General features: G+C 40.4%; 1 protein-coding gene across 1 annotated transcript in view; it reads left to right on the top strand.

Annotated features, from left to right (window-relative positions):
* LOC114480392 (NLR family CARD domain-containing protein 3-like) overlaps positions 1–12,543 on the top strand; it is a gene marked incomplete at its 3' end in the record, with an annotated part of 182,964 nt that overhangs the window by 58,577 nt on the left and 111,844 nt on the right. The window lies entirely within an intron of this gene.

Consider the following 12,543-nt stretch of genomic DNA (forward strand, 5'->3'; position numbering starts at 1 on the left):
GAGACAGAAAATGGCGCTCCATACGAGAGTTGACATTCCCAGCAGTGCACAGCAGCACACACTCGACCATGTGTGGAACTCATGGATAGTGTGGCGATGGTGAGATAAAACCATAAAAACAACGGGGAATGCAATGCCACTCTGCATGTCCGGGAGGAAGAGGAAGTTGCGTGTGTGCAGACTGACGGGAGAGAAAGTTGGAGGAACGCCAAAATACAGTAAGAAATCAATTAAACTCTGGCCCAGATAGATAAATAATAATAATTTTGCCATCAAAAGCCCTGTCGCAGTGTTTTTTTGTTTTTTGTTTTTTTTTTATATAAGGAAACAATGTTCAGATGTTAGAGTTGGCACTAAAGCAAAAAAAAAAATAGCTTTAAAGTCACTGACAGGGTTTTTTTTTTTAGAAAAGGATGTTCTCAGCTTTTTGCTCTGAAAATGATGATTTGTGTAATGCTGCGTTTACACCAAACGCGTTTTCTGCGGGACCGTTCACGTCTGTCGCCCGGAACCTTCCGCAGGATTCGCGGGATTAAAAAATGTTTCCCTATTTGCTTCATATTCACGTCTGAAGCGAAGCTCCGCCCACCAGACTCCCAAAAAGGCGACAACCAGGCTCTGTTTGTTTCCACCATCAACTATGGAGGACCCCCATCATTTCACTGCTCCTTACCCTCAGAAGGGGAAGAAACGTCGGCTTTCCTGGCTTCACCAGGTTAACCAGCGCCACATCCAACTCGGTGAGCTTCACTGCCTGCTTCAGGAGCTACGCCTGGATGATGACTGCTTCCAGTGGTACCTGTGGATGACCAGCGCCCGATTCAACAACCTGCTGGGTCGGATTGGCCCACGGATGTCCCGGCAGGATACCAACTACCGGAGCTCCATCTCTGCAGCCGAACAACTGTCTGTCTGTCTCCGGTAAGTTTCATAAGCAACCGAAGATGCCATGATTCATCAGACACATCTCTCAAATACACAATAAAGATAGATACTATATTAATCCCAAAGGAATATAAAAGTATACTTATTAAAATGATTGTTTTCTGGAGATACCTATTCTGGGAGATAAGGCCCGCTTTATTATTGTCTTTATCATAAATATATTACAATCATTATAATAAATTATTTACTATTGTTATTTTTTGTCCTCTGGAGACCTATTCTGGAAGATGAGGCTTGTTTCATTAATAATATTTATTGTTTTTAACTCATATATTATTAATATTTCATTAGTTATTTACTACTGTTAATTATTGTCATCTGGCAACACATTCTGGGAGATAAGGCCTGTTCTCTCTCTAATCTCTCCACCTTTTATGCACACGTACACACACCCACATTATATATATCTGATTATCAATGATCTGAGCTTTTCTATGTTGTTCACTGTGCAGGTATCTGACCACAGGTGACTCCTTCAGGACCACAGCTAACAGATATGGACGAGAGGTCTTCACATCGTACTTCTCTGCAGGAGCCGTTCCATGGCTAGACACCAGCACACCCAAAACGACTATTTTAAGAGCCAACCACATACTTCTATAGAGCAAACTTCCTACTGTATTAACATGTGTATAATAAATATGGAAGAATAGGGAGAGAAATGTGTGTCAGCTTCATTTTTAACCAGAAAGAAATAATCCAAGAAACCTCACCTCTGAAAGTAATTTAAGGCATTAAAGGTCTCACAGAGAATCAATATGAGGAAACTATATATTCTTGTATGAACAAAATATATAACTTTGATGTGGTGTACACATTGCTGTTAATATGCATTGATAGAAATTAAACAGAAAGCAAAAGTACACTTCAAAATGTGTTTTTAATCAACAATTCTGAAAGAACACCATTTACATTAACATAATACCTCAATTTTAAACAAACTATTTACTTCAATATTATAATACTTACATAATAAACAAACTAGTATAAACAACTATTCACAATGTGGTTCCTGCCATGCAAAGAGTGCCGCCCATCCAGCCCAATCAAAAACCTAATTAAAATTTTCCAAATTTAGTGTTACCGGATGATAATCAAGAAGTTTCTAAGTTTGAAATTTAACGTTCCCTAAATTCTGGTGGCACCTTTTGCAGGGTAGGAAGCAAGCCTCTTAAAAACATCTCATCCTCAGTCAGAGCTGGTGGTGAGGAGGTCTCCTGAAGGTCTGTAGGATAAGCTGCTCCACCTCTCTTGGAAGGCCTTGGCTGGGCCTCTTCTTTGCTCTTTTTCCTTAAAAATAAACAAACATTATATATATATATATATATATATATATATATATATATATATATATATATATATATATATATAATAATAGCTTATCAAGTCACTGTTACTTAAATAAGATCATAGATATATTTTAATTAAACATTAAATTAGGTTATGATCAACATTGTCATCACTAATATACAAAGCATTTATAGATACATTTTATTTATAACAGAATGCAAAACAACTTCTGTCCTGTTTATATCAGATGGTTTGGCTGCACTTGTTTCTGCAGGAGATGCTGCAGCATCATCATCACCATCATTACCATCACTATCAGCATCTTCTCCTGCTCCCTGAGCACCATCTGTCCCCCTCCCTCTTCTTCTCCATCACTCATCTGATTGTTTACCTCTGAGTGACAGCAAACACAATATATGAAACACATTACTATACATTTTAAATCATTATACTAGATTTAGATCCCCCCACGAGAAGAAGCCCTGTGATACATAAAGGCCTGAATATTAACCTGGTATATATTTCTATATGTCTGCACTGATAAACAAACCTCCAGTCTCTGATGGTTGACCATACCCTGTGGTCGTGTCTTCCTCAACCCTCTGCCCCATGTTGCTGCTTGTCTCTCACGGTGAAACAAAGGGGTCGACGAAGGACATGACCACACGGTATTTCCACCGTTTGGATGTTCCTGCAGCTGATCCACTACACTTCTCCTGACTTTTTTTTCCTCTCATAAACCATCAGTGAAAAAAGCTGGTGTTAGCGGATAATGCTATCATTAGCTAATGCTATCCTCGTACACTGCCGACTTTCAAAGATGAAAACTACAGAGAGAACTGCTGCTCCACCTCCTCGCTGATTCTCCTCCACACCAAATCCTTCCTGGTCCTGGTCCTGGCTAAAATACAGGCCGTGTCATACAGCTCCCGGTGGTCACACACCGCCACGATTAGCTTCTCAATGGTTGAGCGGGTGAAAATACTGGTTTCTGTGTTGCCTGCCTGACGTCATTGCCAACAAGGACTCTGATTGGCTTTCGCGCCTGCGCGGCACGTGAAACAGCCGCTGGAGTTCAATATTTTCAACTCAAGTGAACGGCGAATATCACGAAAATCGGGAGCGAGCTTGCAGCAACCATCGCTTTCCACGCGCGAAACAGTCCGCGCCGCCCCACCGGCGAATAATTCGCCGCTAAACCATTGACTTTGCATGTAATCTGTTCGCGTGTGCCGCAAAAAACGCGTTTGGTGTAAACGCAGCATTACACATTTACACACACAGAGAAACACTTACCTGCTTAAACACACACGTAACTACAAATATGTGTATGTACCACCATCCCAACCTTTGTACACATTTACTTACTTCCATGGACACACACAGACACACACACACACACACACACACACACACACACTCACAAGCACAAAACTTATTTAGTTACATACATATGTGTATGCCTTCACACATACTTTTGCACGTGTTTCTTATTTATGACATGACTTGTTTGTGTGTTGTTTTTCACAGAAGTAACTTATATAAAGACATCAACTACACTCTACCAGACATCTCTACTCTGAAAGTTCAGGACGTGTATCATGGACTCACTGCTGATGAAGCTCCATGATCACTATGATGGACGTCTCCAGTGATGTTCTTCTGGTATAATCCATGTTTGGTCAGGTGCAAGAGGTAAGTGTGCTGTCATACCAGCTGCCAACAAGGACAGTCCCCAGGCCCCGCCCACATACAGTTGCCCCTCCTCCCCCACAGCTGCCACTCTCTGATTAGGCTGGGACCCTCTACCTGTGCATTCGTCTGCTCTGAACATCAACACCATCATATGGCGTCTCTTGAAACATCTTTGGTGACATCACACCAAACTGAGAACATCACAGTAGAGCAGAGTTCCAATGCTGAGTGGCACCAACTAAGGAGGTGCTGCATTACCCCCACCATCTTCAGAGAGGTCTGTCACACCAGGGGGGAAAGCTCTGCTGAAAACCTCACCAAAAGGCTTCTGAGACCATCCAGTCAGACTGATGATGTGTGGTGGGGGCTTGACCTGGAGCCTATAGCAGTAGAGGAGTACTGTGGGGTAAGGGAGGTCAATCATGTAGGTAATGTTTTGTTAACATGTATAAATAAATGATTTAGATCAAAGCATTGTGGTGTTCTGTACAGCTTAAGTCATTAGTTTTAAAAGGGAATTGACAGGAACTAAAAAATCAGTGACCAAACAAAAGCAGAACACTACTTAAGTTAACACAACAACATTTTAATAAGGTAGCATTCAAAGGCTTGAACTGTAGGGAAACATATTTCATACAATAATAAACACTGATAAGATTTAGAATAAAGGGGTTGTGAAAGTGGACAGATGAATGTTGACTACTGCTACAATTTTAACTATTTTTAAAAGGGATTCAGATTAAATGAAAGTACAAACAATAACAGGTTTAATGCACACTTAGATCTGAGCAACTCTTTATATTCACCAAGCTTTGTGTCCGACAACCTTCATCAGGTCATTGCAAATAACATACACACAGTGGCCAATAGAGGGCACTAGGGCACCGCCTGCCAGCGTTTTGGATTTTTCTTTTTGTTAAATACATATTTTTTAAATACACAATCAATTATTTTTAGCACCATGTGTCTTTAAATTTACAATGGCATGTCATATACAAGATATAAATAATCATTTTCAGGGGAAATGGCTTCCTCAGTGCAGCAGCTTCCTGCTAATGGCTGCCTGGAGACGATCAGAGCCGTATCCTAATAGTCCCTCCTATCTCCTTTCCTATCCACTTTTCCTTATTGTAGAATAGTCCGGCCAAAGTGTCAAGGACGGTGATAGGGAAACAACATCAGGAGTCCTCTTTGCCTTTTTAGTGCTTTTATATACAGTGTTTCTTTAAAAGCAACACGTGTTCTCCAAAATGACATGTCAAAGCACAATCATCTTTCCTTGGCAGGCAGACATTTGTAGCATCATGACCTCCCCTTCTCCCTTCATCCAAACTCTCCTGGCTTTTAAAGCATGACTCATTAGATGAGTAGCTGCACCTGTTGGTGGATCACTTCCACTCAAGGGACAACCCCACACTTCCTTTAACTACAAAACAAAGGAACCAAACTCTGAAATTTGCATTAAATCATTTACACAACTAAATGACTTAAATAAAGAAATGTTGTCAATATACTTGATAAATAATCCTTACAAGTTACCAAAGAAAATAACAACCAAAGAAGAAAAAATCCCTTCAGTTGGTATGGCCCAGAGATGTCTCTGGTGACATCACCAACTCTGACCATGCAGGGAATGATGATCCTGCTCACTAAACACAAAACACATTTAGTTATACATGAAAAAACAAACGAATAGTTAATAAACAAAGACTAAATAAAAATGTTTAAATAAACTGTGTGTTGCTTTGAATTACTATGCTTTGATGTAAACTATAACTAAATGCTGATACAAACAAACCCGGGATATTAAGTGTTTCCAAATGTTATAAAAGCAAAAGTAAGTTACAGCTAAATTAATAAAAATAAAAAATAATATACTGTATGACAATAACTGACAATGGTGTGAATCCCTTCATCCACTTTGTCACACTTATCCCTGTGGATGACATCACAGGGTTAAGGAAAGGTGTTAGGAGAGGAGTTAGGAAAAGGCCATCAAGTTTGTTTTGACAATCAGACACACTTCCACTAGGTGATGTAATAATCTGATGGTGGTGAAGGTTAGTGACGTCTGTCGTGGTGAAAAAACTCCACATTTTCTAAAATGAACTAAAAGCTCATTTCTAACACTTTCCACTGATATAATGTCATAAATCACAGGTTTGAATGTAAATCAAAGTGTAGCAATGCTGGAGGACAACGCCACCTGGGGGCCTGCACCCCCGGGATATAACCCTTGACAAAATAGGCACAACGTTCAGAACAAAACCCACAGGCAGAGAACGTGTTTCCACTCAATTAAAACTACTTTATTAACAATAATGAATAAAAACAAACTAAACACAGGAAACCAGATGGTACGAGGACCTGCAAAGAAAAAGAAAGAGACAGGGCTGGGGCTTACCACGACAGCGGTAACCAAAGGGGAGGATCCAAACTCAACAACACCCGTGAGACAGCAACCAGACAAAGTGAAACACACGGAACCACCACCACGGAACCGCTGTCACCTACAGGCTCCCAGCACCTGGCAAACAAGAAGAAAACACCATCAAAAATACAGAAATGGCAGCCCTCATACCATCAAAAAAAACACAAATGAGCACAACCCAAAATAAACCATAAAACAGCACAAATGGAAAATACAAATAAACAAATATGTCAAAAACTCAACACATTGGGTTATGAAAACACAAATTATAATGAAAGTAAATAATAAAACGTTGAATCTGCGGCTTTAAGCAGCGGAGGCCAGCTACTGTCCCAGGCACAGAAGGACAGAGTCACAGCAGCCACAGACACCAATTGGAGAATGCCACAGGGATGTGAATGGGATAACGAGGAGAACCAAAACAGCAGCGTGGACTCAGAAACCGACAGCTGATGACCACATACTGTAAAATAAACATATCAATAAATCAAGAACTAATCTTAAAAGAACAAATACAAGTTTGGGCTGAAATTGAACTTACAACCCGGCTGTCAGGTTGAGTAATCGCGCTGCAGGAGGAGGTAAACATACGGCTCAGACTCCACAAAGGAGGGCTGAAAAAGAGTTTTAAATTAACTTCTCCAGACCATCCTCCGTTCCCCATAAGGCAGACAATCCAGCGCCCTACCTGCAGGATTAGCACTGCGCACACACACGAGATCCACACCACTACAACGGAGGAAAACCGGGGTAAACACAGCGCCCCAAGGATCAAAACAGTTCATGCATACCTTGCTATGCACGCAGCTCCGCACCGGCACAGCGTCAGATTAACCGCACACACACACGTCAACTCCGCGAAGGAGGAAGAGGGAGACAGAAGAAGAGGCCAGCTGGGTGCGTTTATATGCAGTGCACTAATTACTGAATGGCCGCACTGCCCCCCTGTGGTAGGGAGAGTAACTCCCTCTTGCCACAAAAGGAAAAGAGGTTACCATGGCTACGAGGAACTAAAGGTAAACTAAAAGAACATTACATTGAGAATGGTTGATCACACTCACCTTCTACTCACTAATATGAATTATGTTGAATAAAACATCATGTGGATAAAAAACAGAGTGTCTGTTTTATGTCAGTTATAATCTGATAATATGTCTACATATAATAATATATGGGTTTTAAATGATTTATTTAAAGTTGTTCATATTATTGCATTGGTAACTTACATGATCTTTGTTACTTGTCAGCGCTCGGGTGTGCGTGTCCCTTTAAATGTTGTCGGTGCAAGGAATTGTCGGTCATCATTATGTGGTCTCCTTTGGTAAAGGATGTATCAGTGTTTCCTAGGCTAAAGGAGTTTATAAAGGAAGCATTGAGCCTCTTTTCCTGAGTTTAAAGAGAACTTGGACGCTCTTTATCATGGCCACCACTTAAACACTTCCGGGGGTGAAGGAACACTGGATAGGAAAGGAGATAGGAAAGGAGATAGGAGGGAACATTAGGACACAGCCATAGAGTAGCAACAACTCCGTTCACTCCAATGGTTAATTTTTTTTACGGCAATGGCGGCTCATGGAGCCTCACATTTAGTCCCTGATGTGATCAGTTTATCATTGTAGCGCATTGAAGCTACAGTAGATTAGACAGTCTGTGATTGACTTTTGAACGGTAAGATGTTTAAATAATCATATTGGATATTATTATCACTGTATATAAACCCATTAACGTGTGCATTAAGGCACATTGGTGGATTACCCTCGGCTAAACTAGTAGATTAAGGCATCATTAGCAGATAACAGATCAGACTAGGATATGCTAATGTTACTGGATAAAGTTAGCAACACAGCCTTAACCATAAGGTTCAATTTTATTTATTTGATTTTATCCAAAGATCTGGAATAAGAGAAAATACTAAATAAATAAAAAGAATACTAATAAAATAAATAAAACTTGATTTATTTTGTTCTGGTAAATTAAATGAATGAATTCAATATAACTTTAGGACATATGATTGTACAGTGATGAGTGTCAGCAGAAAAATGAGGAATGAATTCTGGAGTACGAGCTAGCTATATTGTATATACACATACATATGACGGTGTACTGTATAAATATTGTAAATCAATGCCGTTATTGATGACAAATTCCCAGTTATATCACTAGGAATCAATTGATTCTAATTTCCCGCCAATAACTTCCTGTGAAATAATTAATCTACATGAATCACGTGATAGTCAAACATTTTAAACTTCTATTGTTACAACTCTCTCTGTAAACGTTTCTGACAGCCTGATTCCTCACATCAGCTCATGCTGGTCACCAGTTTGTTCACACACTGCTCTGGGATGACATCCCATCTTTAAACCACTCCATGCCTTCATAGGACAACATCTCTATGTGGTGCTGATTGTAAAGTTGTGCATGTTAAAATAAACAGCAACTTTTTGCAACATTTAGCAACAAACCACATTTAAAAACTTACTTTTGACCAGATTTACAGCAATAATTTTTAAAATTTGTGATAGTTTTTTCTTTTAAAGATATAATGTCAATGTTAAATCTAAATGTATATATATTATAAATTTGTTATAAATTTGTAAATAATTTTAAATCTAAATGTACATCTAAAGCTCAATCTTGGATCTAAATGTAAATTTCAAATGTTAAATCCTAATCTAAATGTTAAACCGAAATGTCATGGGTGAAACTAAATATATAGCTCAAATGCAAATTCACCAAAAGCACCAAAATAAAAGTATATTTAAATGTAATCTCTAGACTTAACATTTAGATTTAGATTCAATATTTGACATTTAGATTTAGATTGACATTATCTTTTTACGAGAAAACAATACTAACAAATTTCACAAATATTGGTGTAAATCTGCTTAAAACATTTTATTTTTGCTAAATATTACAAAAAGTTTCTGTTTCATTTAACATGCACAACTTTAGAATTGGCACCCCATACATCAGTGATATATTTTTGTAAATGTTTCTTTCATTGTTTTCTATCTACTTTGTGTGAATCAGGAAGCCCTGTGGAGAGAGGAGAGAGAGAAGAAGAAGCTGACAGCCCTGCAGGACAACATTTCAGGCCTCTACGACTCCTTAGACGTAGTTTGGACAGTAAGACGCCATTATTTTATGATATTTTAGATATTCTATAGAACATTATTCACTGTTCTTTGATGCATTGCTGGATGTTGTGTTGATCACTGGTACTGGGTTGTGTTTGCCTGGTGTTGTCTCAGGGACATTTGCAGCCTGTGGTTTGGTGCTTCCTGTTTCCGCTCTATCTGGGCTGTAATAAACTGTCAGTCTTACACAGGAATGTGTGCCTTTGTTCATGTGTGTTGTGTATCTTTATCAGTTTCTAGGATCCTGTAACTGTAGTACATGAAAATAAATTATCATTTACTTTTGTGTTTGTAATGTTGATGTGTTAAAGCTGTTTTATTTTGTGTTGTTTCTATTTTATGTAGCAAATGTTGTGTGTGTGTGTGTGTGTGTGTGTGTGTGTGTGTGTGTGTGTGTGTGTGTGTGTGTGTGTGTGTGTGTGTGTGTGTGTGTGTGTGTGTGTGTAACCCAAAATCAAATGCTGGGCTGTTATAACAATAACAATGTTTAAAGATGATGAACAAACCTGTGTTGCTCCTTGTTACTCACGCTGCTCCCACTGCTGGTGCAAACTCTATTATTGGTTATAAGATCTTCTTCGTTCTAAGCATTTGGTAGATTAGGGGCTAGATTTCTGGTGCATTACATCAATTTTGGACTGGTGTGGGACAATTTATATGTTTGGGAGGATGCATCAATACGAAACATTTAAGTCGACATATATTTTGCGGCAAATAGGCGGGGCGATATGGCCTTTTTTAAATGTCTCAATATTTTCAAACTATGTCATGATATATGATATATATATCAATATTTTGCCATTGCCTTGAGATGATGCTTTGATGTATAAAACCAGAATGGCAATATTCAATATATGTTGTTGTTTTCTCTGTGATGTAATTGGAATTTCCCCTATTATAGCATAGTGCACCCTCGGATCTGGGTCGGTTGCGTTTGAATATGCGATCGAAGTATCGATTGATTTGGTGTTGTACTTTCCTGGTGTGTCTAAGGCATAGAGCGGAGGTGCAGAAGGTAACTATACAGTATGTGACAGAGAATAATTACAATGACTCGGGCCATGTTTGGCGTAAACCACATGTATATTAGAGGTTGGATTTGGCTTTTGTAGTGGGTTCCAGTCCTAGTTTCTAGTTTATGATGTCCTTGAGGTGGTTATTGACTGCGATGACTGGTTGGCTAATTAGGAATGCCATATCTCGGCTCGTAGGGTTTTTTCAGCTTGCGGTTGATGGCTAGTCTGTTGGTTTTGTTGTTCTGTAGAAAACGAAACTGTAATATTAGACTCGGTCTCCCACCTGTAGTTCCTCCTGTGAGGCTTTTTGGTCGTAGTAGGCTTTATGACACTTTGTGCTCTCTTTAGGGTGTTTTTGAGCAAACGCAAACGTAGCTCGGAGGTGGTTCTCAGGATCAATCATGTATTAGTGAGTGGTGTAAGTGGTAGCAAAGTTAGAATGCGCATGTCAGGGTGAGGAAATATTTGTTTCCTCTGGTGGACTTAGTTAAGGGTTTGACCCAATCGATTTGGTGATCGGACCAGGGAAAAGTCTTTTGTAAAGGCGCTCGGTGTATTGGGTTGGAACTGACAACAGACTAGACATCCTTTTATGGAGTCTGTTTTGTCCTTTTCCATGTGTGGCCAGTGTGTTATCTGTTGCAGAGCTGTCATTGTGGCCTTGACTCCTCTGTGTCCGGTGCAGGGCACGTCATAGGCATGTGCCAATATCAGCCCTCTTTGGTTTTGCGGGACGACAAATGCATGCGTTTGTGAATCCGCAGAAACATGGACGAAGATGCCCTTGACTATACGTGATGAGCAATGGACAGTGAACAGATGGTCGAGGTTAAGTGTGGAGGCAAAGTCAGAGGAGAAGGGATTGTCTGGTGTATTGTCCCCCATGAGGCGAATCATCAAGAAGATCGCGGGGTCTTGGCCTTGAAACGTTATCAGGACATTGTCAGTGAAAGTGGGGTTTACCTATGCAGTGACCTGCGAGGACCTTGAGGTTTCGGCACGAGAGCATGTAATAGCTTTTACTGAAACTGGGTGGGGCTCAGTGTGCTGGGGTGGGTCAAAGGACCAGGGTGTCCCTGAGTCACTGATAGTGTCCCCTGTTTGGTGAGGCCATTAGCTTTCTGGTTGAGGTCCCGATCTAAACTGGGGACCTTTGCATGGCCCTTGACCTTTTTCCATTACACCTAGATTTTGTGTTTTAACACTAAGTCGTCAAATGCAATGAAAAGGTCTTTGTGTTGAATGGGTTTATGTCCTCAGGTCACAAAACCATTGGCCTTCCACACAGGTAGATGGCACACAAAGCTGGGTCGCACATAATTGGAGTCAGTGCAGATGACCAAGTTTCTGAGGCCATGGTCGGCGGCATGTTGCAGGGTAATGAGGATGCTGGGTACTTCTGCAAACTGAGACATTTGTTTGCCTAATTTTAACATCATTGGTTTGCTGGGGACGTTGTTGACCCAGACTAGACCAGCCCCAGCGAGTACCTGGGGGTTTTGGTGGAAAGAGCATCCATCAACCAAAGCTGTCACCATGTCTGCACATAAGTTTGGATAAAAGAAATGATGATTTGAGGGGACGTCAGACAGAGGGTCGGCTGGGATCGGAAGCAGGTGTGTGCTACAGTGTTGAGTGCTAGCTGATGCGGCCTGAGCAGTGTAGTCACTGGGGTAGAGTTGGCATGCAGCCAAATCCATCCTTAACGGCGTCTTGTGGTTTTGTCCATAATGGACGTCAAGGTCGAAGCTTTGCAGGGTCATCATCCAAGACGCAACCCGAGCATTTGTAACCACGCCATCTTTTGGGCGCTGGCTGTTGAAGAACACCACAATGACCTTTTGACCTCCAACATAGTTGAAGAAATGTTTCAGAGCCCATACTGTAGCAAACAGAGCTTTTTGTACTGTATTTGAGTTCGGGTTCGGCGAGGATTTTGCTTGCGTAAGCAACCACTTGTCTGTCCGTGTCATGTATCTGGTAAAGATCGACCATGAGGCAGTGTGCTGAAAAGCCCACTTCCAGA

This window comes from Gouania willdenowi, chromosome 18 (genome assembly GCF_900634775.1).
Source record: "Gouania willdenowi chromosome 18, fGouWil2.1, whole genome shotgun sequence".
NCBI classification, from domain to species: Eukaryota; Metazoa; Chordata; class Actinopteri; order Blenniiformes; family Gobiesocidae; genus Gouania; species Gouania willdenowi.